This window comes from Actinia tenebrosa, unplaced genomic scaffold, assembly GCF_029948245.1.
Source record: "Actinia tenebrosa isolate PJP-AT-01 unplaced genomic scaffold, QUT_ActTen_1.0 PGA_scaffold3__52_contigs__length_22856419, whole genome shotgun sequence".
Classification (NCBI taxonomy): Eukaryota; Metazoa; Cnidaria; class Anthozoa; order Actiniaria; family Actiniidae; genus Actinia; species Actinia tenebrosa.
Genome location: NW_028292580.1, coordinates 4,437,986 through 4,461,007, shown reverse-complemented (window position 1 = coordinate 4,461,007; position 23,022 = coordinate 4,437,986). Strand labels below are relative to the sequence as shown.

At 41.8% G+C, this 23,022-nt stretch overlaps 15 non-coding genes and 29 pseudogenes across 15 annotated transcripts; all 44 read left to right on the top strand.

Annotated features, from left to right (window-relative positions):
• Positions 1–169: 169 nt before the first annotated feature.
• Positions 170–288, top strand: LOC148908082 (5S ribosomal RNA). The gene has a single exon (XR_016120930.1). It is a non-coding gene; the product is annotated as a 5S ribosomal RNA (ribosomal RNA).
• A 200-nt stretch (positions 289–488) lies between these two features.
• Positions 489–607, top strand: LOC148908081 (5S ribosomal RNA). Its single transcript, XR_016120929.1, has one exon. It is a non-coding gene; the product is annotated as a 5S ribosomal RNA (ribosomal RNA).
• A 201-nt stretch (positions 608–808) lies between these two features.
• LOC148908080 (5S ribosomal RNA) lies at positions 809–927 on the top strand. Its single transcript, XR_016120928.1, has one exon. It is a non-coding gene; the product is annotated as a 5S ribosomal RNA (ribosomal RNA).
• Positions 928–1,128: 201 nt separating this feature from the next.
• LOC148908079 (5S ribosomal RNA) lies at positions 1,129–1,247 on the top strand. The gene has a single exon (XR_016120927.1). It is a non-coding gene; the product is annotated as a 5S ribosomal RNA (ribosomal RNA).
• A 198-nt stretch (positions 1,248–1,445) lies between these two features.
• LOC148908078 (5S ribosomal RNA) lies at positions 1,446–1,566 on the top strand (annotated as a pseudogene).
• A 199-nt stretch (positions 1,567–1,765) lies between these two features.
• Positions 1,766–1,884, top strand: LOC148908077 (5S ribosomal RNA; annotated as a pseudogene).
• Positions 1,885–2,084: 200 nt separating this feature from the next.
• On the top strand, positions 2,085–2,204 carry LOC148908076 (5S ribosomal RNA). Its single transcript, XR_016120951.1, has one exon. It is a non-coding gene; the product is annotated as a 5S ribosomal RNA (ribosomal RNA).
• A 200-nt stretch (positions 2,205–2,404) lies between these two features.
• On the top strand, positions 2,405–2,523 carry LOC148908075 (5S ribosomal RNA; annotated as a pseudogene).
• A 200-nt stretch (positions 2,524–2,723) lies between these two features.
• LOC148908074 (5S ribosomal RNA) lies at positions 2,724–2,842 on the top strand. Its single transcript, XR_016120950.1, has one exon. It is a non-coding gene; the product is annotated as a 5S ribosomal RNA (ribosomal RNA).
• A 200-nt stretch (positions 2,843–3,042) lies between these two features.
• On the top strand, positions 3,043–3,161 carry LOC148908073 (5S ribosomal RNA; annotated as a pseudogene).
• Positions 3,162–3,361: 200 nt separating this feature from the next.
• LOC148908072 (5S ribosomal RNA) lies at positions 3,362–3,480 on the top strand (annotated as a pseudogene).
• Positions 3,481–3,681: 201 nt separating this feature from the next.
• LOC148908071 (5S ribosomal RNA) lies at positions 3,682–3,800 on the top strand. Its single transcript, XR_016120926.1, has one exon. It is a non-coding gene; the product is annotated as a 5S ribosomal RNA (ribosomal RNA).
• A 201-nt stretch (positions 3,801–4,001) lies between these two features.
• Positions 4,002–4,120, top strand: LOC148908070 (5S ribosomal RNA). The gene has a single exon (XR_016120925.1). It is a non-coding gene; the product is annotated as a 5S ribosomal RNA (ribosomal RNA).
• Positions 4,121–4,320: 200 nt separating this feature from the next.
• On the top strand, positions 4,321–4,439 carry LOC148908069 (5S ribosomal RNA). The gene has a single exon (XR_016120963.1). It is a non-coding gene; the product is annotated as a 5S ribosomal RNA (ribosomal RNA).
• Positions 4,440–4,640: 201 nt separating this feature from the next.
• Positions 4,641–4,759, top strand: LOC148908068 (5S ribosomal RNA; annotated as a pseudogene).
• A 197-nt stretch (positions 4,760–4,956) lies between these two features.
• On the top strand, positions 4,957–5,075 carry LOC148908067 (5S ribosomal RNA; annotated as a pseudogene).
• A 199-nt stretch (positions 5,076–5,274) lies between these two features.
• Positions 5,275–5,393, top strand: LOC148908066 (5S ribosomal RNA). The gene has a single exon (XR_016120941.1). It is a non-coding gene; the product is annotated as a 5S ribosomal RNA (ribosomal RNA).
• Positions 5,394–5,593: 200 nt separating this feature from the next.
• Positions 5,594–5,712, top strand: LOC148908065 (5S ribosomal RNA). Its single transcript, XR_016120962.1, has one exon. It is a non-coding gene; the product is annotated as a 5S ribosomal RNA (ribosomal RNA).
• Positions 5,713–5,909: 197 nt separating this feature from the next.
• LOC148908064 (5S ribosomal RNA) lies at positions 5,910–6,028 on the top strand. The gene has a single exon (XR_016120924.1). It is a non-coding gene; the product is annotated as a 5S ribosomal RNA (ribosomal RNA).
• Positions 6,029–6,228: 200 nt separating this feature from the next.
• LOC148908063 (5S ribosomal RNA) lies at positions 6,229–6,347 on the top strand (annotated as a pseudogene).
• A 199-nt stretch (positions 6,348–6,546) lies between these two features.
• Positions 6,547–6,665, top strand: LOC148908062 (5S ribosomal RNA). Its single transcript, XR_016120949.1, has one exon. It is a non-coding gene; the product is annotated as a 5S ribosomal RNA (ribosomal RNA).
• Positions 6,666–6,863: 198 nt separating this feature from the next.
• Positions 6,864–6,982, top strand: LOC148908061 (5S ribosomal RNA; annotated as a pseudogene).
• A 199-nt stretch (positions 6,983–7,181) lies between these two features.
• On the top strand, positions 7,182–7,300 carry LOC148908060 (5S ribosomal RNA). The gene has a single exon (XR_016120948.1). It is a non-coding gene; the product is annotated as a 5S ribosomal RNA (ribosomal RNA).
• A 200-nt stretch (positions 7,301–7,500) lies between these two features.
• LOC148908059 (5S ribosomal RNA) lies at positions 7,501–7,619 on the top strand (annotated as a pseudogene).
• Positions 7,620–7,819: 200 nt separating this feature from the next.
• Positions 7,820–7,938, top strand: LOC148908058 (5S ribosomal RNA; annotated as a pseudogene).
• A 199-nt stretch (positions 7,939–8,137) lies between these two features.
• Positions 8,138–8,256, top strand: LOC148908057 (5S ribosomal RNA). Its single transcript, XR_016120947.1, has one exon. It is a non-coding gene; the product is annotated as a 5S ribosomal RNA (ribosomal RNA).
• Positions 8,257–8,455: 199 nt separating this feature from the next.
• Positions 8,456–8,574, top strand: LOC148908056 (5S ribosomal RNA; annotated as a pseudogene).
• A 200-nt stretch (positions 8,575–8,774) lies between these two features.
• On the top strand, positions 8,775–8,893 carry LOC148908055 (5S ribosomal RNA; annotated as a pseudogene).
• Positions 8,894–9,091: 198 nt separating this feature from the next.
• LOC148908054 (5S ribosomal RNA) lies at positions 9,092–9,210 on the top strand (annotated as a pseudogene).
• Positions 9,211–9,409: 199 nt separating this feature from the next.
• Positions 9,410–9,528, top strand: LOC148908053 (5S ribosomal RNA; annotated as a pseudogene).
• Positions 9,529–9,727: 199 nt separating this feature from the next.
• On the top strand, positions 9,728–9,846 carry LOC148908052 (5S ribosomal RNA; annotated as a pseudogene).
• A 198-nt stretch (positions 9,847–10,044) lies between these two features.
• On the top strand, positions 10,045–10,163 carry LOC148908051 (5S ribosomal RNA; annotated as a pseudogene).
• Positions 10,164–10,362: 199 nt separating this feature from the next.
• LOC148908050 (5S ribosomal RNA) lies at positions 10,363–10,481 on the top strand (annotated as a pseudogene).
• Positions 10,482–10,682: 201 nt separating this feature from the next.
• LOC148908049 (5S ribosomal RNA) lies at positions 10,683–10,801 on the top strand (annotated as a pseudogene).
• Positions 10,802–11,000: 199 nt separating this feature from the next.
• On the top strand, positions 11,001–11,119 carry LOC148908048 (5S ribosomal RNA; annotated as a pseudogene).
• Positions 11,120–11,319: 200 nt separating this feature from the next.
• On the top strand, positions 11,320–11,438 carry LOC148908047 (5S ribosomal RNA; annotated as a pseudogene).
• Positions 11,439–11,637: 199 nt separating this feature from the next.
• Positions 11,638–11,756, top strand: LOC148908046 (5S ribosomal RNA; annotated as a pseudogene).
• A 202-nt stretch (positions 11,757–11,958) lies between these two features.
• On the top strand, positions 11,959–12,077 carry LOC148908045 (5S ribosomal RNA; annotated as a pseudogene).
• Positions 12,078–12,275: 198 nt separating this feature from the next.
• On the top strand, positions 12,276–12,394 carry LOC148908044 (5S ribosomal RNA; annotated as a pseudogene).
• A 201-nt stretch (positions 12,395–12,595) lies between these two features.
• On the top strand, positions 12,596–12,714 carry LOC148908043 (5S ribosomal RNA; annotated as a pseudogene).
• A 201-nt stretch (positions 12,715–12,915) lies between these two features.
• Positions 12,916–13,034, top strand: LOC148908042 (5S ribosomal RNA; annotated as a pseudogene).
• Positions 13,035–13,234: 200 nt separating this feature from the next.
• Positions 13,235–13,353, top strand: LOC148908041 (5S ribosomal RNA; annotated as a pseudogene).
• A 199-nt stretch (positions 13,354–13,552) lies between these two features.
• On the top strand, positions 13,553–13,671 carry LOC148908040 (5S ribosomal RNA; annotated as a pseudogene).
• Positions 13,672–13,872: 201 nt separating this feature from the next.
• On the top strand, positions 13,873–13,991 carry LOC148908039 (5S ribosomal RNA; annotated as a pseudogene).
• The last annotated feature ends 9,031 nt before the right edge of the window (positions 13,992–23,022 follow it).

The following is a 23,022-nucleotide window of genomic DNA, read 5'->3' as shown; positions in this document are numbered from 1 at the left end:
ATTGCTTCAGATCAATTTATTCGTTCATGTTTTAATTTTTCCACTCCATTCATTGCTGTTCTTGTTTTGTGTTGGTTTTTTTTGTGTTGTTTTCTTCCGTTCTAGAAAAGTATAGAGACGCTGAAATCGAGATGCCGCGTAAAGAAGCTTAAGTTGTGCAATTTCTTCTGTCTACGGTCATACCAGCGAGAAAAAACCGGTTCTCGTCCGATCACCGAAGTGAAACTCGGTAGGGCCAGCGTAGTACTTGGATGGGTGACCACCTGGGAGTAACTGGTGCTGTAGACTTTTTTGTTCATTTGATTTCCCTTCTCCTTTCAATTGCTTCAGATCACTTTATTCGTTCATCTTTTAATTTTTCTACTCCATTCATTGCTGTTCTTGTTTTGTGTTGGTTTTTTTGTGTTGTTTTCTTCCGTTCTAGAAAAGTATAGAGACGCTGAAATCGAGATGCCGCGTAAAGAAGCTTAAGTTGTGCAATTTCTTCTGTCTACGGTCATACCAGCGAGAAAAAACCGGTTCTCGTCCGATCACCGAAGTGAAACTCGGTAGGGCCAGCGTAGTACTTGGATGGGTGACCACCTGGGAGTAACTGGTGCTGTAGACTTTTTTGTTCATTTGATTCCCCTTCTCCTTTCAATTGCTTCAGATCACTTTATTCGTTCATCTTTTAATTTTTCTACTCCATTCATTGCTGTTCTTGTTTTGTGTTGGTTTTTTTTGTGTTGTTTTCTTCCGTTCTAGAAAAGTATAGAGACGCTGAAATCGAGATGCCGCGTAAAGAAGCTTAAGTTGTGGAATTTCTTCTGTCTACGGTCATACCAGCGAGAAAAAACCGGTTCTCGTCCGATCACCGAAGTGAAACTCGGTAGGGCCAGCGTAGTACTTGGATGGGTGACCACCTGGGAGTAACTGGTGCTGTAGACTTTTTTGTTCATTTGATTTCCCTTCTCCTTTCAATTGCTTCAGATCACTTTATTCGTTCATCTTTTAATTTTTCTACTCCATTCATTGCTGTTCTTGTTTTGTGTTGGTTTTTTTTGTGTTGTTTTCTTCCGTTCTAGAAAAGTATAGAGACGCTGAAATCGAGATGCCGCGTAAAGAAGCTTAAGTTGTGCAATTTCTTCTGTCTACGGTCATACCAGCGAGAAAAAACCGGTTCTCGTCCGATCACCGAAGTGAAACTCGGTAGGGCCAGCGTAGTACTTGGATGGGTGACCACCTGGGAGTAACTGGTGCTGTAGACTTTTTTGTTCATTTGATTTCCCTTCTCCTTTCAATTGCTTCAGATCACTTTATTCGTTCATCTTTTAATTTTTCTACTCCATTCATTGCTGTTCTTGTTTTTGTTGTTTTTTTGTGTTGTTTTCTTCCGTTCTAGAAAAGTATAGAAGACGCTGAAATCGAGATGCAGCGTAAGTAGCTTAAGTTGTGGAATTTCTTCTGTCTACGGTCATACCAGCTGAGAAAAAACCGGTTCTCTTCCGATCACCGAAGTGAAACTCGGTAGGGCCAGCGTAGTACTTGGATGGGTGACCACCTGGGAAGTAACTGGTGCTGTAGACTTTTTGTTCATTTGATTCCCCTTCTCCTTTCAATTGCTTCAGATCACTTTATTCGTTCATCTTTTAATTTTTCCACTCCATTCATTGCTGTTCTTGTTTTGTGTTGGTTTTTTTTGTGTTGTTTTCTTCCGTTCTAGAAAAGTATAGAGACGCTGAAATCGAGATGCAGCGTAAAGTAGCTTAAGTTGTGCAATTTCTTCTGTTACGGTCATACCAGCGAGAAAAAACCGGTTCTCGTCCGATCACCGAAGTGAAACTCGGTAGGGCCAGCGTAGTACTTGGATGGGTGACCACCTGGGAGTAACTGGTGCTGTAGACTTTTTTGTTCATTTGATTTCCCTTCTCCTTTCAATTGCTTCAGATCACTTTATTCGTTCATCTTTTAATTTTTCTACTCCATTCATTGCTGTTCTTGTTTTCTGCTTGTTTCGTAGTGATATTTTCTTCCGTTCTAGAAAATTATAGAGACGCTGAAATCGAGATGCAGCGTAAAGTAGCTTAAGTTGTGCAATTTCTTCTGTGTACGGTCATACCAGCGAGAAAAAACCGGTTCTCGTCCCGATCACCGAAGTGAAACTCGGTAGGGCCAGCGTAGTACTTGGATGGGTGACCACCTGGGAGTAACTGGTGCTGTAGACTTTTTTGTTCATTTGATTTCCCTTCTCCTTTCAATTGCTTCAGATCACCTTATTCGTTCATCTTTTAATTTTTCAACTCCATTCATTGCTTTTCTTGTTTTTTGTTTTTTTTTTTGTCTTGTTTTCTTCTGTTCTAGAAAATTGAAAAAGCGCTGAAATCGAGATGCAGCGTAGTGTAGCTTAAGTTGTGGAACTTCTTCTGTCTACGTTCATACCACTGAGAAATAACCGGTTCTTTTCCGATCACCGAAGTGAAACTAGGCAAGGCCAGCGTAGAACTTGGATGGGTGACCACCTGGGAATAACTGGTGCTGTAGACTTTTGTTCATTTGATTCCCCTTCTCTTTTCAATTGCTTCAGATCACTTTATTCGTTTATCTTTTAATTTTTCTACTCCATTCATTGCTGTTCTTGTTTTCTGTTGGTTTTTTTTGTGTTGTTTTGCTTCCGTTCTAGAAAAGTATAGAGACGCTGAAATCGAGATGCAGCGTAAAGTAGCTTAAGTTGTGCAATTTCTTCTGTTTACGGTCATACCAGCGAGAAAAAACCGGTTCTCGTCCGATCACCGAAGTGAAACTCGGTAGGGCCAGCGTAGTACTTGGATGGGTGACCACCTGGGAGTAACTGGTGCTGTAGACTTTTTTGTTCATTTGATTCCCCTTCTCCTTTCAATTGCTTCAGATCACTTTATTCGTTCATCTTTTAATTTTTCTACTCCATTCATTGCTGTTCTTGTTTTCTGCTTGTTTCGTAGTGATATTTTCTTCCGTTCTAGAAAATTATAGAGACGCTGAAATCGAGATGCAGCGTAAAGTAGCTTAAGTTGTGCAATTTCTTCTGTGTACGGTCATACCAGCGAGAAAAAACCGGTTCTCGTCCCATCACCGAAGTGAAACTCGGTAGGGCCAGCGTAGTACTTGGATGGGTGACCACCTGGGAGTAACTGGTGCTGTAGACTTTTTTGTTCATTTGATTCCCCATTCCTTTCAATTGCTTCAGATCACTTTATTCGTTCATCTTTTAATTTTTCTACTCCATTCATTGCTGTTCTTGTTTTGTGTTGGTTTTTTTTGTGTTGTTTTCTTCCGTTCTAGAAAAGTATAGAGACGCTGAAATCGAGATGCCGCGTAAAGAAGCTTAAGTTGTGCAATTTCTTCTGTCTACGGTCATACCAGCGAGAAAAAACCGGTTCTCGTCCCATCACCGAAGTGAAACTCGGTAGGGCCAGCGTAGTACTTGGATGGGTGACCATCTGGGAATAACTGGTGCTGTAGACTTTTTTGTTCATTTGATTCCCCTTCTCCTTTCAATTGCTTCAGATCACTTTATTCGTTCATCTTTTAATTTTTCTACTCCATTCATTGCTGTTCTTGTTTTCTGTTGGTTTTTTTTGTGTTGTTTTCTTCCGTTCTAGAAAAGTATAGAGACGCTGAAATCGAGATGCCGCGTAAAGAAGCTTAAGTTGTGCAATTTCTTCTGTCTACGGTCATACCAGCGAGAAAAAACCGGTTCTCGTCCGATCACCGAAGTGAAACTCGGTAGGGCCAGCGTAGTACTTGGATGGGTGACCACCTGGGAGTAACTGGTGCTGTAGACTTTTTTGTTCATTTGATTTCCCTTCTCCTTTCAATTGCTTCAGATCACTTTATTCGTTCATCTTTTAATTTTTCTACTCCATTCATTGCTGTTCTTGTTTTGTGTTGGTTTTTTTTGTGTTGTTTTCTTCCGTTCTAGAAAAGTATAGAGACGCTGAAATCGAGATGCCGCGTAAAGAAGCTTAAGTTGTGCAATTTCTTCTGTCTACGGTCATACCAGCGAGAAAAAACCGGTTCTCGTCCGATCACCGAAGTGAAACTCGGTAGGGCCAGCGTAGTACTTGGATGGGTGACCACCTGGGAGTAACTGGTGCTGTAGACTTTTTTGTTCATTTGATTTCCCTTCTCCTTTCAATTGCTTCAGATCACTTTATTCGTTCATCTTTTAATTTTTCTACTCCATTCATTGCTGTTCTAGTTTTCTGCTTGTTTCGTAGTGATATTTTCTTCCGTTCTAGAAAAGTATAAAGACGCTGAAATCGAGATGCAGCGTAAAGTAGCTTAAGTTGTGCAATTTCTTCTGTGTACGGCCATACCAGCGAGAAAAAACCGGTTCTCGTCCGATCACCGAAGTGAAACTCGGTAGGGCCAGCGTAGTACTTGGATGGGTGACCACCTGGGAGTAACTGGTGCTGTAGACTTTTCTTCATTTGATTCCCCATTCCTTTCAATTGCTTCAGATCACTTTATTCGTTCATCTTTTAATTTTTCTACTCTATTCATTGCTGTTCTTGTTTTCTGTTTTTTTTTTTTTTTGTGTTGTTTTCTTCCGTTCTTGAAAATTGAAAAAGCGCTGAAATCGAGATGCAGCGTAGTGTAGCTTAAGTTGCGGAACTTCTTCTGTCTACGTTCATACCACTGAGACATAACCGGTTCTTTTCCGATCACCGAAGTGAAACTCGGCAAGGCCAGCGTAGAACTTGGATGGGTGACCACCTGGGAGTAACTGGTGCTGTAGACTTTTGTTCATTTGATTCCCCTTCTCTTTTCAATTGCTTCAGATCACTTTATTCGATTATCTTGTAAGTTTTCTACTCCATTCATTGCTGTTCTTGTTTTTTGTTTTTTTTTTGTGTTGTTTTCTTGTGTTCTAGAAAATTGAAAAAGCGCTGAAATCGAGATGCAGCGTAGTGTAGCTTAAGTTGTGGAACTTCTTCTGTCTACGTTCAAACCACTGTGAAATAACCGGTTCTTTTCCGATCACCGAAGTGAAACTCGGCAAGGCCAGCGTAGAACTTGGATGGGTGACCACCTGGGAATAACTGGTGCTGTAGACTTTTGTTCATTTGATTCCCCTTCTCTTTTCAATTGCTTCAGATCACTTTATTCGTTTATCTTTTAATTTTTCTACTTCATTCATTGCTGTTCTTGTTTTCTGTTGGTTTTTTTTGTGTTGTTTTCTTCCGTTCTAGAAAATTATAGAGACGCTGAAATCGAGATGCAGCGTAAAGTAGCTTAAGTTGTGCAGTTTCTTCTGTTTACGGTCATACCAGCGAGAAAAAACCGGTTCTCGTCCGATCACCGAAGTGAAACTCGGTAGGGCCAGCGTAGTACTTGGATGGGTGACCACCTGGGAATAACTGGTGCTGTAGACTTTTTTGTTCATTTGATTTCCCTTCTCCTTTCAATTGCTTCTGATCACTTTATTCGTTCATCTTTTAATTTTTCTACTCCATTCATTGCTGTTCTAGTTTTCTGCTTGTTTCGTAGTGATATTTTCTTCCGTTCTAGAAAAGTATAGAGACGCTGAAATCGAGATGCAGCGTAAAGTAGCTTAAGTTGTGCAATTTCTTCTGTGTACGGCCATACCAGCGAGAAAAAACCGGTTCTCGTCCGATCACCGAAGTGAAACTCGGTAGGGCCAGCGTAGTACTTGGATGGGTGACCACCTGGGAGTAACTGGTGCTGTAGACTTTTCTTCATTTGATTCCCCATTCCTTTCAATTGCTTCAGATCACTTTATTCGTTCATCTTTTAATTTTTCTACTCTATTCATTGCTGTTCTTGTTTTCTGCTTGTTTCGTAGTGATATTTTCTTCCGTTCTAGAAAAGTATAGAGACGCTGAAATCGAGATGCAGCGTAAAGTAGCTTAAGTTGTGCAATTTCTTCTGTCTACGGTCATACCAGCGAGAAAAAACCGGTTCTCGTCCGATCACCGAAGTGAAACTCGGTAGGGCCAGCGTAGTACTTGGATGGGTGACCACCTGGGAGTAACTGGTGCTGTAGACTTTTTTGTTCATTTGATTCCCCATTCCTTTCAATTGCTTCAGATCACTTTATTCGTTCATCTTTTAATTTTTCTACTCCATTCATTGCTGTTCTTGTTTTCTGTTGTTTTTTTTTGTGTTGTTTTCTTCTGTTCTAGAAAATTGAAAAAGCGCTGAAATCGAGATGCAGCGTAGTGTAGCTTAAGTTGTGGAACTTCTTCTGTCTACGTTCATACCACTGAGAAATAACCGGTTCTTTTCCGATCACCGAAGTGAAACTAGGCAAGGCCAGCGTAGAACTTGGATGGGTGACCACCTGGGAATAACTGGTGCTGTAGACTTTTGTTCATTTGATTCCCCTTCTCTTTTCAATTGCTTCAGATCACTTTATTCGTTTATCTTTTAATTTTTCTACTCCATTCATTGCTGTTCTTGTTTTCTGTTGGTTTTTTTTGTGTTGTTTTCTTCCGTTCTAGAAAAGTATAGAGACGCTGAAATCGAGATGCAGCGTAAAGTAGCTTAAGTTGTGCAATTTCTTCTGTTTACGGTCATACCAGCGAGAAAAAACCGGTTCTCGTCCGATCACCGAAGTGAAACTCGGTAGGGCCAGCGTAGTACTTGGATGGGTGACCACCTGGGAGTAACTGGTGCTGTAGACTTTTTTGTTCATTTGATTTCCCTTCTCCTTTCAATTGCTTCAGATCACTTTATTCGTTCATCTTTTAATTTTTCTACTCCATTCATTGCTTTTCTTGTTTTTTGTTTTTTTTTGTGTTGTTTTCTTCTGTTCTAGAAAATTGAAAAAGCGCTGAAATCGAGATGCAGCGTAGTGTAGCTTAAGTTGTGGAACTTCTTCTGTCTACGTTCATACCACTGAGAAATAACCGGTTCTTTTCCGATCACCGAAGTGAAACTAGGCAAGGCCAGCGTAGAACTTGGATGGGTGACCACCTGGGAATAACTGGTGCTGTAGACTTTTGTTCATTTGATTCCCCTTCTCTTTTCAATTGCTTCAGATCACTTTATTCGTTTATCTTTTAATTTTTCTACTCCATTCATTGCTGTTCTTGTTTTCTGTTGGTTTTTTTTGTGTTGTTTTCTTCCGTTCTAGAAAAGTATAGAGACGCTGAAATCGAGATGCAGCGTAAAGTAGCTTAAGTTGTGCAATTTCTTCTGTTTACGGTCATACCAGCGAGAAAAAACCGGTTCTCGTCCGATCACCGAAGTGAAACTCGGTAGGGCCAGCGTAGTACTTGGATGGGTGACCACCTGGGAGTAACTGGTGCTGTAGACTTTTTTGTTCATTTGATTCCCCTTCTCCTTTCAATTGCTTCAGATCACTTTATTCGTTCATCTTTTAATTTTTCTACTCCATTCATTGCTGTTCTTGTTTTCTGCTTGTTTCGTAGTGATATTTTCTTCCGTTCTAGAAAATTATAGAGACGCTGAAATCGAGATGCAGCGTAAAGTAGCTTAAGTTGTGCAATTTCTTCTGTGTACGGCCATACCAGCGAGAAAAAACCGGTTCTCGTCACATCACCGAAGTGAAACTCGGTAGGGCCAGCGTAGTACTTGGATGGGTGACCATCTGGGAGTAACTGGTGCTGTAGACTTTTTTGTTCATTTGATTTCCCTTCTCCTTTCAATTGCTTCAGATCACCTTATTCGTTCATCTTTTAATTTTTCTACTCCATTCATTGCTTTTCTTGTTTTTTGTTTTTTTTTTTGTCTTGTTTTCTTCTGTTCTAGAAAATTGAAAAAGCGCTGAAATCGAGATGCAGCGTAGTGTAGCTTAAGTTGTGGAACTTCTTCTGTCTACGTTCATACCACTGAGAAATAACCGGTTCTTTTCCGATCACCGAAGTGAAACTAGGCAAGGCCAGCGTAGAACTTGGATGGGTGACCACCTGGGAATAACTGGTGCTGTAGACTTTTGTTCATTTGATTCCCCTTCTCTTTTCAATTGCTTCAGATCACTTTATTCGTTTATCTTTTAATTTTTCTACTCCATTCATTGCTGTTCTTGTTTTCTGTTGTTTTTTTTTGTGTTGTTTTCTTCCGTTCTAGAAAAGTATAGAATCGCTGAAATCGAGATGCAGCGTAAAGTAGCTTAAGTTGTGCAATTTCTTCTGTTTACGGTCATACCAGCGAGAAAAAACCGGTTCTCGTCCGATCACCGAAGTGAAACTCGGTAGGGCCAGCGTAGTACTTGGATGGGTGACCACCTGGGAGTAACTGGTGCTGTAGACTTTTTTGTTCATTTGATTTCCCTTCTCCTTTCAATTGCTTCAGATCACTTTATTCGTTCATCTTTTAATTTTTCCACTCCATTCATTGCTTTTCTTGTTTTTTGTTTTTTTTTTGTGTTGTTTTCTTCTGTTCTAGAAAATTGAAAAAGCGCTGAAATCGAGATGCAGCGTAGTGTAGCTTAAGTTGTGGAACTTCTTCTGTCTACGTTCATACCACTGAGAAATAACCGGTTCTTTTCCGATCACCGAAGTGAAACTCGGTAAGGCCAGCGTAGTACTTGGATGGGTGACCACCTGGGAATAACTGGTGCTGTAGACTTTTTTGTTCATTTGATTCCCCTTCTCCTTTCAATTGCTTCAGATCACTTTATTCGTTCATCTTTTAATTTTTCTACTCTATTCATTGCTGTTCTTGTTTTCTGCTTGTTTCGTAGTGATATTTTCTTCCGTTCTAGAAAGGTATAGAGACGCTGAAATCGAGATGCAGCGTAAAGTAGCTTAAGTTGTGCAATTTCTTCTGTGTACGGTCATACCAGCGAGAAAAATCCGGTTCTCGTCCCATCACCGAAGTGAAACTCGGTAGGGCCAGCGTAGAACTTGGATGGGTGACCACCTGGGAATAACTGGTGCTATAGACGTTTGTTCATTTGATTCCCCTTCTCTTTTCAATTGCTTCAGATCACTTTATTCGTTCATCTTTTAATTTTTCTACTCCATTCATTGCTGTTCTTGTTTTATGTTTGTTTCGTAGTGATATTTTCTTCCGTTCTAGAAAAGTTAAAAGTCGCTGAAATAGTGATGCAGCGTAAAGTAGCTTAAGTTGTGCAATTTCTTCTGTGTACGGCCATACCAGCGAGAAAAAACCGGTTCTTTTCCGATCACCGAAGTTAAATTGGGTAGGGCCAACGTAGTACTTGGATGGGTGACAACCTGGGAACAACTGGTGCTGTAGACTTTTGTTCATTTGATTCACCTTCTCCTTTCAATTGCTTCAGATCACTTTATTCGTTCATCTTTTAATTTTTCTACTCCATTCATTGCTGTTTTTGTTTTGTGTTGTTTTTTTTTGTGTTGTTTTCTTCCGTTCTAGAAAATTGAAAAGGCGCTGAAAACGAGATGCAGCGTAAAGTAGCTTAAGTTGTGGAATTTCTTCTGTCTACGGTCATACCACTGAGAAAAAACCGGTTCTTTTCCGATCACCGAAGTGAAACTCGGCAAGGCCAGCGTAGAACTTGGATGGGTGACCACCTGGGAATAACTGGTGCTGTAGACTTTTGTTCATTTGATTCCCCTTCTCCTTTCAATTGCTTCAGATCACTTTATTCGTTCATCTTTTAATTTTTCTACTCCATTCATTGCTGTTCTTGTTTTCTGTGGTTTTTTTTTGTGTTGTTTTCTTCCGTTCTAGAAAATTTAAAAGGCGCTGAAATAGTGATGCAGCGTAAAGTAGCTTAAGTCGTGCAATTTCTTCTGTGTACGGCCATACCAGCGAGAAAAAACCGGTTCTCGTCCAATCACCGAATTCAAATTGGGTAGGGCCAGCGTAGTACTTGGATGGGTGACCAACTGGGAATAACTGGTGCTGTAGACTTTTGTTCATTTGATTCACCTTCTCCTTTCATGTGCTTCAGATCACTTTATTCGTTTATCATTTAATTTTTCTACTCCATTCATTGCTGTTCTTGTTTTCTGTTGTTTTTTTTGTGTTGTTTTCTTCCGTTCTAGAAAATTGAAAAGGCGCTGAAATCGAGATGCAGCGTAAAGTAACTTAAGTTGTGGAATTTCTTCTGTCTACGGTCATACCACTGAGAAAAAACCGGTTCTTTTCCGATCACCGAAGTGAATCTCGGCGAAGCCAGCGTAGAACTTGGATGGGTGACCACCTGGGAATAACTGGTGCTGTAGACTTTTGTTCATTTGATTCCCCTTCTCTTTTCAATTGCTTCAGATCACTTTATTCGTTTATCTTTTAATTTTTCTACTCCATTCATTGCTGTTCTTGTTTTCTGTTCTTTTTTTTTGTGTTGTTTTCTTCCGTTCTAGAAAAGTATAGAGACGCTGAAATCGAGATTCAGCGTAAAGTAGCTTAAGTTGTGCAATTTCTTCTGTGTACGGTCATACCAGCGAGAAAAAACCGGTTCTCGTCCGATCACCGAAGTGAAACTCGGTAAGGCCAGCGTAGTACTTGGATGGGTGACCACCTGGGAATAACTGGTGCTGTAGACTCTTTTGTTCATTTGATTCCCCTTCTCCTTTCAATTGCTTCAGATCACTTTATTCGTTCATCTTTTAATTTTTCTACTCCATTCATTGCTGTTCTTGTTTTCTGTGGTTTTTTTTTGTGTTGTTTTCTTCCGTTCTAGAAAATTTAAAAGGCGCTGAAATAGTGATGCAGCGTAAAGTAGCTTAAGTCGTGCAATTTCTTCTGTTTACGGCCATACCAGCGAGAAAAAACCGGTTCTCGTCCAATCACCGAATTCAAATTGGGTAGGGCCAGCGTAGTACTTTGATGGGTGACCAACTGGGAATAACTGGTGCTGTAGACTTTTGTTCATTTGATTCCCCTTCTCCTTTCATGTGCTTCAGATCACTTTATTCGTTTATCTTTTAATTTTTCTACTCTATTCATTGCTGTTCTTGGTTTCTGTTGTTTTTTTTTGTGTTGTTTTCTTCCGTTCTAGAAAATTGAAAAAGCGCTGAAATCGAGATGCAGCGTAGTGTAGCTTAAGTTGTGGAACTTCTTCTGTCTACGTTCATACCACTGAGAAAAAACCGGTTCTTTTCCGATCACCGAAGTGAAACTCGGCAAGGCCAGCGTAGAACTTGGATGGGTGACCACCTGGGAATAACTGGTGCTGTAGACTTTTGTTCATTTGATTCCCCTTCTCTTTTCAATTGCTTCAGATCACTTTATTCGTTTATCATTTAATTTTTCTACTCCATTCATTGCTGTTCTTGTTTTCTGTTGGTTTTTTTTTGTGTTGTTTTCTTCCGTTCTAGAAAATTGAAAAGGCGCTGAAATCGAGATGCAGCGTAAAGTAACTTAAGTTGTGTAATTTCTTCTGTCTACGGTCATACCACTGAGAAAAAACCGGTTCTTTTCCGATCACCGAAGTGAATCTCGGCGAAGCCAGCGTAGAACTTGGATGGGTGACCACCTGGGAATAACTGGTGCTGTAGACTTTTGTTCATTTGATTCCCCTTCTCTTTTCAATTGCTTCAGATCACTTTATTCGTTTATCTTTTAATTTTTCTACTCCATTCATTGCTGTTCTTGTTTTCTGTTCTTTTTTTTTGTGTTGTTTTCTTCCGTTCTAGAAAAGTATAGAGACGCTGAAATCGAGATTCAGCGTAAAGTAGCTTAAGTTGTGCAATTTCTTCTGTGTACAGTCATACCAGCGAGAAAAAACCGGTTCTCGTCCGATCACCGAAGTGAAACTCGGTAAGGCCAGCGTAGTACTTGGATGGGTGACCACCTGGGAATAACTGGTGCTGTAGACTCTTTTGTTCATTTGATTCCCCTTCTCCTTTCAATTGCTTCAGATCACTTTATTCGTTCATCTTTTAATTTTTCTACTCCATTCATTGCTGTTCTTGTTTTCTGTGTTTTTTTTTTTGTGTTGTTTTCTTCCGTTCTAGAAAATTTAAAAGGCGCTTAAATCGAGATGCAGCGTAAAGTAGCTTAAGTTGTGGAATTTCTTCTGTGTACGGCCATACCACTGAGAAAAAACCGGCTCTCGTCCGATCACCGAAGTGAAATTGGGCAGGGCCAGCGTAGTACTTGGATGGGTGACCACCTGGGAATAACTGGTGCTGTAGACTTTTGTTCATTTGATTCACCTTCCCTTTTCAATTGCTTCAGATCACCTTATTCGTTAAACTTTTAATTTTTCTACTCCATTCATTGCTGTTCTTGTTTTCTGTTTATTTTTTAGTGATATTTTCTTCTGTTCTAGAAAAGTTTGAAGACCCTGAAATCGAGATGCAGCGTAAAGTATCTTGAGTTGTGCAATTTCTTCTGTCTACGGCCATACCACTGAGAAAAAACGGCTTCTCCTCCGATCACTGAAGTGAAACTCGGTAAGGCCAGCGTAGTACTTGGATGGGTGACCACCTGGGAACAACTGGTGCTGTAGACTTTTTTGGTCATTTGATTCCCCTTCTCTTTTCAATTTTTTCAGATCACTTTATTCGTTCATCTTTTAATTTTTCTACTCCATTCATTGCTGTTCTTGTTTTCTGTTGTTTTTTTTTGCGTTGTTTTCTTCCGTTCTAGAAAATTGAAAAGGCGCTGAAATCGAGATGCAGCGTAAAGTAACTTAAGTTGTGGAATTTCTTCTTTCTACGGTAATACCACTGAGAAAAAACCGGTTCTCGCCCGATCACCGAAGTGAAACTCGGTAGGGTCAGCGTAGTACTTGGATGGGTGAACACCTGGGAATAACTGGTGCTGTAGACTGTTTTGTTCATTTGATTCCCCTTCTCCTTCCAATTGCTTCAGATCACTTTAATCGTTTATCTTTTAATTTTTCTACTCTATTCATTGCTGTTCTTGTTTTCTGTTTGTTTCTTTAGTGCTGCTTTCTTCCGTTCTAGAAAAGATAAAAGGCGCTGAAATAGTGATGCAGCGGAAAGTAGGTTAAGTTTTGCAATTTCTTTTCTCTACGGCCATACCACTGAGAAGAAACCGGTTCTCCTCCGATCACCGAAGCGAAACTCGGTAAGGCCAGCGTAGTACTTGGATGGTTGACCAACTGGGAATAACTGGTGCTGTAGACTTTTGTTCATTTGATTCCCCTTCTCTTTTCAATTGCTTCAGATCACTTTATTCGTTTATCTTTTAATTTTTCTACTCCATTCATTGCTGTTCTTGTTTTCTGTTGGTTTTTTTTTGTGTTGTTTTCTTCCGTTCTAGAAAATTGAAAAGGCGCTGAAATCGAGATGCAGCGTAAAGTAACTTAAGTTGTGGAATTTCTTCTTTCTACGGTCATACCACTGAGAAAAAACCGGTTCTTTTCCGATCACCGAAGTGAATCTCGGCAAGGCCAGCGTAGAACTTGGATGGGTGACCACCTGGGAATAACTGGTGCTGTAGACTTTTGTTCATTTGATTCCCCTTCTCTTTTCAATTGCTTCAGATCACTTTATTCGTTTATCTTTTAATTTTTCTACTCCATTCATTGCTGTTCTTGTTTTCTGTTCTTTTTTTTTGTGTTGTTTTCTTCCGTTCATGAAAAGTATAGAGACGCTGAAATCGAGATGCAGCGTAAAGTAGCTTAAGTTATGCAATTTCTTCTGTGTACGGTCATACCACTGAGAAAAAACCGGTTCTCGCCCGATCACCGAAGTGAAACTCGGTAGGGTCAGCGTAGTACTTGGATGGGTGAACACCTGGGAATAACTGGTGCTGTAGACTGTTTTGTTCATTTGATTCCCCTTCTCCTTTCAATTGCTTCAGATCACTTTAATCGTTTATCTTTTAATTTTTCTACTCTATTCATTGCTGTTCTTGTTTTCTGTTTGTTTCTTTAGTGTTGCTTTCTTCCGTTCTAGAAAAGTTAAAAGGCGCTGAAATAGTGATGCAGCGTAAAGTAGCTTAAGTTTTGCAATTTCTTTTCTCTACGGTCATACCACTGAGAAGAAACCGGTTCTTTTCCGATCACCGAAGTGAAACTCGGTAAGGCCAGCGTAGTACTTGGATGGGTGACCAACTGGGAATAACTGGTGCTGTAGACTTTTGTTCATTTGATTCCCCTTCTCTTTTCAATTGTTTCGTATCACTTAATTCGTTCATCTTTTAATTTTTCTACTCCATTCATTGCTGTTCTTGTTTTCTGTTTGTTTCGTAGTGATATTTTCTTCCGTTCTAGAAAAGTTAAGAGGCGCTGAAATAGTGATGCAGCGTAAAGTAGCTTAAGTTGTGGAATTTCTTCTATGTACGGCCATTCCAGCGAGAAAAAACCGTTTCTCGTCCGATCACCGAAGTGAAATTGGGTAGGGCCAGTAGTATAGGGGATGGGGGTTCCAGCGCAACGACAACCGGAGGATTACCCGCCTAAAGTACCCCCCTCGATTCGTACCGCGATTACTCGCATCCCGCGTCTATGTAAAATATGTTAGTCTATATATGGAGTGCGAAGATTGTAAAGAGTTTGTTTATGACTTCTGTATAAAGTGCTTAAAACCCAAGTTTTTACCTACTAAGCCAAATAAGTATATTTGTTGTGGTAAAAAAATGCAAATAGAAGACGACACGTCAGCACAGTGTTACGAGTGTGGTAAGAATATTCGTAATGCCGTACCAAATGCTACCAAAGAGCAATATTACGCCAATGGAGGTCGTAAGAAGACCCCATACAAAAGAATAAAATACTTTAGTGACTGGATGAGTCATATCCAAGGTTATCGGCCGGTATATTTAGACAACGAAGTAAAGAAGAAAATCATAGACCGCTTAGAAGAGTCAACCCCACAAAGTCTACGGAAGACATTGAAAAAATTAAAACTAGGGAAATATTACAAAGCTATTCCCTATCTTTTGTCTGAAATTACCGGTAAGTCTATTCCTGAGGTTTCTGATATGAGCAGAGCCGAGTGGATGTTTTGTCGGCTGGATAAGGATATTCCTTATTACGCTGACGTAATCTACGAAATATTTTACAAAATAGACCCCAACCACCCCCTGTTAGGATGGATTCCAAGGCGACTGACGTAATAATATGACAGCTGCGAGGCGGGTTTTTACTTTCACGTGGCGGAAGTGGCGTACCGAGAAAGAATAATGAGTTGTTCACGTGTAAGACAATAGACAACATTCCAATCATACCCCTTCGCCTTAACAACCAGCGAGTTTGAAAGTAGATTTGAAATTTACTTTTTGGAGGCTTCGTTGTTACGGCGCTCAGGAATGTGCTGACGTCAATGATAGCTTCAGATATAAATATGAGAAGTTCGAACCGATTGACATACTAATGAATCAGCCCGATGAAGAACTACTCGATTTTGACGAATATGATTTAACCGTTATTTCACAAGGCTCCGGAGTTCAAGTACCACCAGCAAGAAAAAGGGAAAGCCTAGATGATTTCTTGATGAATCTTAAGATGAAAGACACCATTCCAAAGCAAGATGTTAGGAGGATGTGGGTAAAGAAGTCGGATGAAAGAGACAAGGCCTGTAAGCAACTTAGGGACGCAAAGTCCAAGATAGAACGTTGGATGGCGAAGGCAAGGATGCTGGAGGCAGTAGTCAAGAAATGCGAGCAAGACTTACAAGGTCTAGAAGGTCTCATGATGGCTGATATTATGACTCGATAAAGGCTTGAACCCTTAGCAATAAGGAGTATTTGTGAGAACATAACATGTAATAATAGGACTTGACGAAATAAAAAGATGTGAAACTACTTGATTACGCATATTTTCTAGACTGTCGTTCAATATGCAAATGAAATCCTGTTTCGCTTTTTTCAAAGCAGATGTTTATTGAGCAAGCTTTCTTTGAAGCTCTTCTTTTGCTTCTTGGTAGATCTTTTTGCGAGATTCCTCGGAAAGATCTTTTATGACTGTTTTTTTATTCCTTATATCCGTCTTTAGTTTCTCGTACTTTTCCTCTTCGGCTAAGATAAGCGAGAATTCTACGTCGTCTATCTTTCTGTCACGCAAAGCCTTTGAGACAAGGTCAGTGATCGTATTTACTTTAGCACTTGACAGAGCTATTGTCGTGTCATGCTTGGATATTTTCGTGGATAGCTTTTTCATAATACCCGTAGCAACAGCAGAAATAATACCACAGGTTGCCCCAACGCCGGCCAAAGGAACTCCAACGATTATTCCCGGTCCAGTAAGCGAAGTAGCAACGCCGGAGCCCGTTAACACAACAGATATGGATCCTGAAGTTATCGCAATCTTATGTAGCGTACTCCGGGCTCTGACGTACTTTTTTCGGACTTTTTCGTAGTGTTTCGTTTGCCCTTCCAAGTAAGCCAGGATTAAATTTGCTTTATTCAAACGAAAGTTTTCAGCATTTAATTCGTTAGGACCCTCCTTAGGTAAATCAGGATAGAGTGGAGGTGCTGATGGTATGACATCCATTATATATACTAATGTACGACGCTTTTGGGAATGATATACAGGAGCAGCCACATCACGACAACCGGGATTACTGGAACTGGAGAGCATTTAGGAAGATGTTTCCACATGCGGATGCTAGTAAGTTCGAAAGAAGACCCGATGGGATTTACTATAACGGCTCTAGGATGTACAGTAATGAGGATTTGAAACCTACGCTGGTCGATCAGGTGCAGCAATTACCGATTGTACACCCCCCAACACCTAAGCCCGTTCATAAAGAAAGGCCGCCAAAACCCGAGCATAAAGCACCTAATTTCCCAAGGGATCTATTAATGACCAAGGAAGATTACCCATTTTACGATGCTGAAGGCGGTGTAAACGACTTTGAAAAATTGGTAACGCATCTAGAGATTTTAGTGGGTAAGCAATCATTTGACGTAGTAGTAAGGAATATCTATAAGAATACGATGTTGAAGCATACGTCGGGTAAAGAGGCCAGGGAATGGTTAGCAGGGCCCAACATGCGGTATTGGCCACAGCAGTTAAACTTTGCTATTTGGGCCGCCACTAAAGGCTGTGGTGTTGCCGCGGACATGTTTCACATTTCATTTATGCGGTTTCACGTTGCCTTTACGGTAAGGAGGTTGTTGAAGGAGCTTAACGTACCTTTACCGGGAGATAAGGCATTTAATCCAATGAATAATCGCTATGACGTCGCAGCCCTGGAAAGGTTAATTAATGAGTTCAAACCACAGCAAAAAGATTTTCGTTATAAGGAGGGTAAGACGCATGGGCTGGGTATAGTTTATGTTTGGGGTGCCAATGGTGAGAAGCCGGCCGACTACGGACATCAGGAATATCCAAGTAATGAGTTAGAGTTCGGTGATATTGGTGGTGATAAGGGTAATAATTCATTAATTACTAGAATTCAAACGAACTATCCCGGCACTTGGGATCCGTTTGTGTTAATGAAAGGAAAAGGCTTAAGAAACCTAGCCAGGATTAACCGTAGCATAGAAGCATTCGTGTACTGCATTCTAGGGGCGCAGGTAAATACCCGCAACCCCATTGTTGGATCCCAAGGCGCTTCACAGGAAACGCAACAGGAATTCCTAACCCTGTTTGAGTCCGCAATAATAGAAAATGACATATCCAAGTCAGTTCAAAGATATCAATTGGCGGTGCAGCAATCTAAAGTGCGGTTAGATTATGCCTTGAGTCCTGGTTGTTGGTTAATGCCAAGTAGTTTGGTTATTAACACCAATTCCGTTGTGGGTTACAACAACAAGCTGCAGCGAGCAACCAAAGACATGAAGTTTGGGGTGAATGACGTGAACTCTGACATGACCAAGGGCATTCCTCACTTCGTAGAGAAACCAAAAAAGGAACACGCAGAAAAACCCGAACCAAAGAAGAAGCCTCAAAAGAAGGTTATGCCAACCATACCCGAGGAATATGACCATAACTTACTAAAAGCCGGCCTAGCAGCTGCAGGCGTTGGTCTGAGCTATTATATATGGCGATGAACAACCCCTACGTAGCTGGAGTAGATTGTGTTTATACGACTTACACAGGCGAGAAAAAATACACCCAAGCATCTTGGGTTGATGTCACAGGTATGTCTGTAGATCTGAACTACTCAGGAAAGAAGTTAATCCTTTGTAGCATTTGCATTGGCACGAGCAGCCATGCGAACGTGGGCTTTAGGTTCCTGGATGAGAATGGCATACTGCAGCCTATGCGCGCGAAGACGAGCAACAGGGAGCCTGTACATTTTTCCGTAGAGCCCAACCCAGCCAGCGAGGAAAATCTATCGGTTTGGACTTTTCACATGGTCGCCGATTGCCATGGGAAGGTAAAGCTGCAAATACGCGTAGACGATTCTGGGAGCGTTTGCGTGAATGGCATAGAAAATCAAAGAGACACGGCTTATAACCACAGGACCATTAGCACTTTTACGGTGCTTAGTCTCTAGAAGCAAACTATGTTTGCTGAAATATATGAACCCACATGTAAAGGAAGATTGGTTTCTTTATTACTTAGAGGAGAAGGAGTACGTAAATGATGAATGGTTTGACACTGATCTTTGGGTGAAGGTTGGAGGCGTGGGATTACTTGTGTGTACTATTAGCCTTAATACGGGGTATTCGTGCAATGCTGGGTTTAGGATCGTTGATGAGAATGACCATCCATTACTGCCTTACAGAAAAAAAATTAACAATAGGAACCCAGTTCATTTTTCCTCTGAGCCCCCTCCAGTAAGCGGAGAAGATCAAAGGCCGGCGACTTTTCATATGATAGCCAATTGCCAATATGCAAAGCTGCAAATTCGTCCCAGCGATGGAGGTAAGACCATAGCAACTCGTGGTCGCATAGGAATAAATACTGTGGGACCTTCTCCACCGGATGCTATTTGGAATCATAAGCCCATTAGCACCATGACCGCCATACCACTAGTTCCGAATTACCAAGGCGGCGCGAATACTATCTTTACTTATCCCCAGTCGAGGACGCCTCGAAGGTCTGACGACGATAAGCCACCAGTAACGTACCCAGATAAGATTAAACCTTCATCTTCTTCAAGAGTACCACCCCAATAGCGACAACCAAGATCCAAATGTTATTCCCCACAAACTTCAACAGTTCGCCGCCAGCCCTAAGTGCCAAGGAAACAACTGAACCCAGCAGCCCAGGAAGACCGGCTGCCATCTTTTTTCCCAAGTCCGTTAGTCCATTGCCTAATTTCTTTACGCCCGCGCCTGTAGCCTTAAGCGCGGATAGGATAACTCCTACTACGCTTGAAATAGCGACCGCGAATGCCAGCGGAACGCCATACTTCAAAAGGGCTCTTTTTACCTTTTCCTTGGTGGTAAGCCCCAGCTCTTTTTCCAGGTTTTCCTTTTGAGCCCGCAATTCCGCAAGGCGTATTTCGAGGGCCTCCACTTCCCTTTGAGCTGCTTCCCTTTCTTCCTCGGTACGAGTTTGGTCCTCGATTACTTCTTGCTGCCGCTCTATTTGCCCCTCCAGGTCTTCGATGGCCTGATCTCTTTGCCGGATTTGCTCCTCTTTAGTGTTGATTTCGGCAACCAACTGCCGCCGTTCCTCCAAAGAGCCGGTTATGGTGATTCGTAAGTTCTTAGCTTCCTCATTACTAGTATCCAGGTCTTGCAGGGCAAGCCGGAAGGCCCTTTGAGCGCCGTCTTTTTCGCGAAGAGAAATGTTTCTTTGTTCTCTAAGTTCTAATATGCGTTGATCCTTGTCGTCGAGTTCTCTTTTTTGAGTATCGAGGAGTAGTTGGTTTTGTCTCATGTATTCTGCCTCCCTTTCCTCCATTGTTTCCTTTAGTCTTTCGACTTCCCTTATCGCTTCAACGCCTTTTTGTTGCCGCTGCATTAGGGTCTTGAACTTTTCAAAGGTTTCGCTGGTGTTTTCATCGTTTTCTCTCAGTCTTTCCACCAAATTAGGTCTTCCTAATGCGTTTTTGATTTCTTTTGGGAGATTACTGGTGAGCCTGTCGGAGTCTCTCCTTTGGTAGAGATTATACCACTTATCCCTTCCTTGATACTGGATTTGAATTTGCCCCTTATCTCCGGTTTGGAAATTAAGGCGGGTCAAGTTCACATTTGGAAATTTCTCCCTTACGTCGTCTAAAAGCCCCCTTAGCATTTCAGTTCTTAGGTCCGTGGAATCCAAGTTTTGCAATTCCAAATATTCTGGAATAGGTCGCCCTGGGTTCCTTGATTGCCACTTATCCTCTAAGGAACGCCAGGCCTCGCGGGCCCTGCTACCATATTTGCGTCTTAGCTTATCAAAGAGACCTCGGGAGTCTACGTTGTCATCGGGAAGCAAAGACTCGTATTCTTCGTCGTTAATGTCGACTTGACCTTCTTCGGTAAGGGGATCAAAATCACCTTCTACTTCCATTATATATGATAAGCTCAAAGTTAAACCCCAACGTATTACCTAAGCAGGTTGGCGGACTGAAAGCAGAACGCACCTTTCACCGAGTCACATTCACGCCTTCTAGCGCAAAGCCAGGAGAAACGCTGTACGTAGGCGTACCCCGCCTAACAGATAACCTAGTGTTGGTTCCTGGCACCCTGGCGCTAAGGTTTGATTTGGCGGTGCAACCTACCACCGCAGATGAAAGAATCATCGTGAATAACCTTGGTCGCAACATCGTTTCAAAGATGCGAGTAAAGTTCGCCGGGGAATCCCTCTTAGACTTAAACAACTATGACCTGTACACCACCTACAAAGATCTGTGGCTGACTGCATTCGAAAGGGCACAAAAAATAGAGCAGGGTATCGGTAGCGCAATATTACGTAAGGTTAGGACTCCCACCAAGACACAACCTACCGATTCTGGCGACGCAACTGACGTGGCAGATGCAAAGGCCATCAAGACAGCCTATGGCACTAAATACGTAATACCATTGGACTTTGAGGCTATTACCAGCCATGGGGTTTATTATCCTAGACAGTTGAGTGAGTTGCAGTTTGAAGTGACCTTAGCCAGCATGATTAACATCATTGGCGGGTTAAGCACTGCGTTGTCGGGAAGTATTCATCCATACGCCATTACCAACCTGGAATTGCAGTATGAAACCATACACTCCGAAGATCTAGCACGTAGCGCTGACATGGAATACAGCGCTGGAAAGGCTTTCTTGTACGACCACGCGGTAATGCACAAAACCTTTAGTTTCCTGGATAAGACAGACGCGGTAATTACTCAGAGCATTAATTTACCACGTCGTAGTCTTACGGGGCTGATGTTGGTATTTATTAAGCCTTATGAAGCCGGTAAGCGCGACTCTGAAGCCTTTCATAACCCCGGCATCACCAACGTCGGGATTAGCATCAATGGAGTTCCAAATAAGGTGTATTCGCAGGGAATGAAGCCCTCAGACATCTACAGGGAAATAAAAAGAAAGTTTGGGGATCAAGTTGCACCCGGTGAGTTCTTTACCGATAAGTATGCACTGTGGATTGACATGCGAACCACCAACGACGAGGATTTACATGGGCAGGGATTGCGTCTGGTAAATACCCAGGACGGCATTACCCTGGAAATCAAGCGTGACTTAAACGCTAGCGCAGGCGACTGAGAAAAGATCAACGCATACATCTTCGTGGTGTCTGACGCCCAGTTGAGCGTAGAAATGAATCAGCTAAAGAGCGTTGCGTATTGATTCGCGCGCTGCGCTCCCTCATCCAAGAAAGGATAAAATATCCCTTACGTATATAATGCTTCGCGTATTCGAAAACAACAACACCAAACTGCAATGCATAGTGCAAGGCGATAAACTTTATTTCAAAGCAAAGTCCGTGGCTGATGCCTTGGGTTACGTAAATTCCAGAAAAGCGGCGTCTGATCACGTCTCAGAGGAAAACAAGGTAACTTTGAGGTCTATAAAGGGTGTAAATCTGACTGACACCCTTAATGCGCAACCACATTCCGTTTACATCACTGAAATGGGTCTTTATGAGTTAATATTCGGATCTGAAAAGTCCGTAGCTAAGGAGTTCAGAAAATGGGTGTTAGGTGACGTTCTCCCTACCCTCAGGAAAACAGGTAAGTATGAAATAGAGCGGCGCTTTGACAGTCCTAACAAGTTGGTATTCAAAATAGAAAATGAATTCGACCTGCATAAGAAGGTCGTAAACTACATACGTCGATTCCACCCTATCCTACTGCTCGCACCAGGTCTTGGAGAACTACAGGACTCGGCTAGCAAAAGGATAGTATGTTGGCAGAAAGGGTATCAGGCGGGGCAACCCGACATCTTAGTTCTCAATGCACATAAAAAGTATAATGGGTTATGCTTGGAGTTGAAGACACCTAAGGGTAACGGCGTATTATCACCTAAACAAGAGGCGTTACTCGCACAATACGAGGCAAATGGTTACCTAACCATGGTGTGCAACGATTACGACCTTATATGCAGGGAGATCGACCATTACGCGGAAGGCATTCGTGTACCTTGTCCTTGGTGTGTTAAGGCTTTTAAGACGCAGGAGGCGTTAAGGACTCACCAAAGAATATTTCATAGATATAATGATAGTTGAACAGACACACTGGCGTAAATTGACCCAAGGCATCACATACAAAATAAAAAATTACGTCGTCTTCGAAGACATCAGCCGCTTAAGGTTGGTCCTCGAACACGAAGGTAAAGAGTGCACGCTATGGGCACCGGACTGCGTGCGGTACGTCATTCAAGGTGAAGAGTACACACACATACGCAGTCATGGTAAGGTTAACGGTCGATGGAAGTTTGACGTTGAAAGGAAGGTAGATGCTAGTCCTCTTTGTGATTAGAAGTCATCCTCATGAGCGGTTAAGTATTGGTCTGCTACGGCGGACCTCATTTTTTCTGTCATGTGGTAAACGGATGCGGTAATTAAGACACCACCTATGAACGCTGCGATTTGAGGTATCATATATCTTTCTCATTTTCTTGGCGTTGGCGATCCAATACCTCCAAGACGCCTCCCGCAAAGGAAAGTACGCAAACAACTGTCGTAGAGGCAACACCAACCGCAAAGGCGGCGTAGAATAGCACCGCGGAACTCATTATATGTTAGATATTTTCTTTTTCCCAAGCCTTTCGTACCACCAGGTAATGGTCTAAAGGACGTGGTCCGTCGTATAGACAGCACCAAATATGTTGTCCACTCCGTTGACAGCCGCA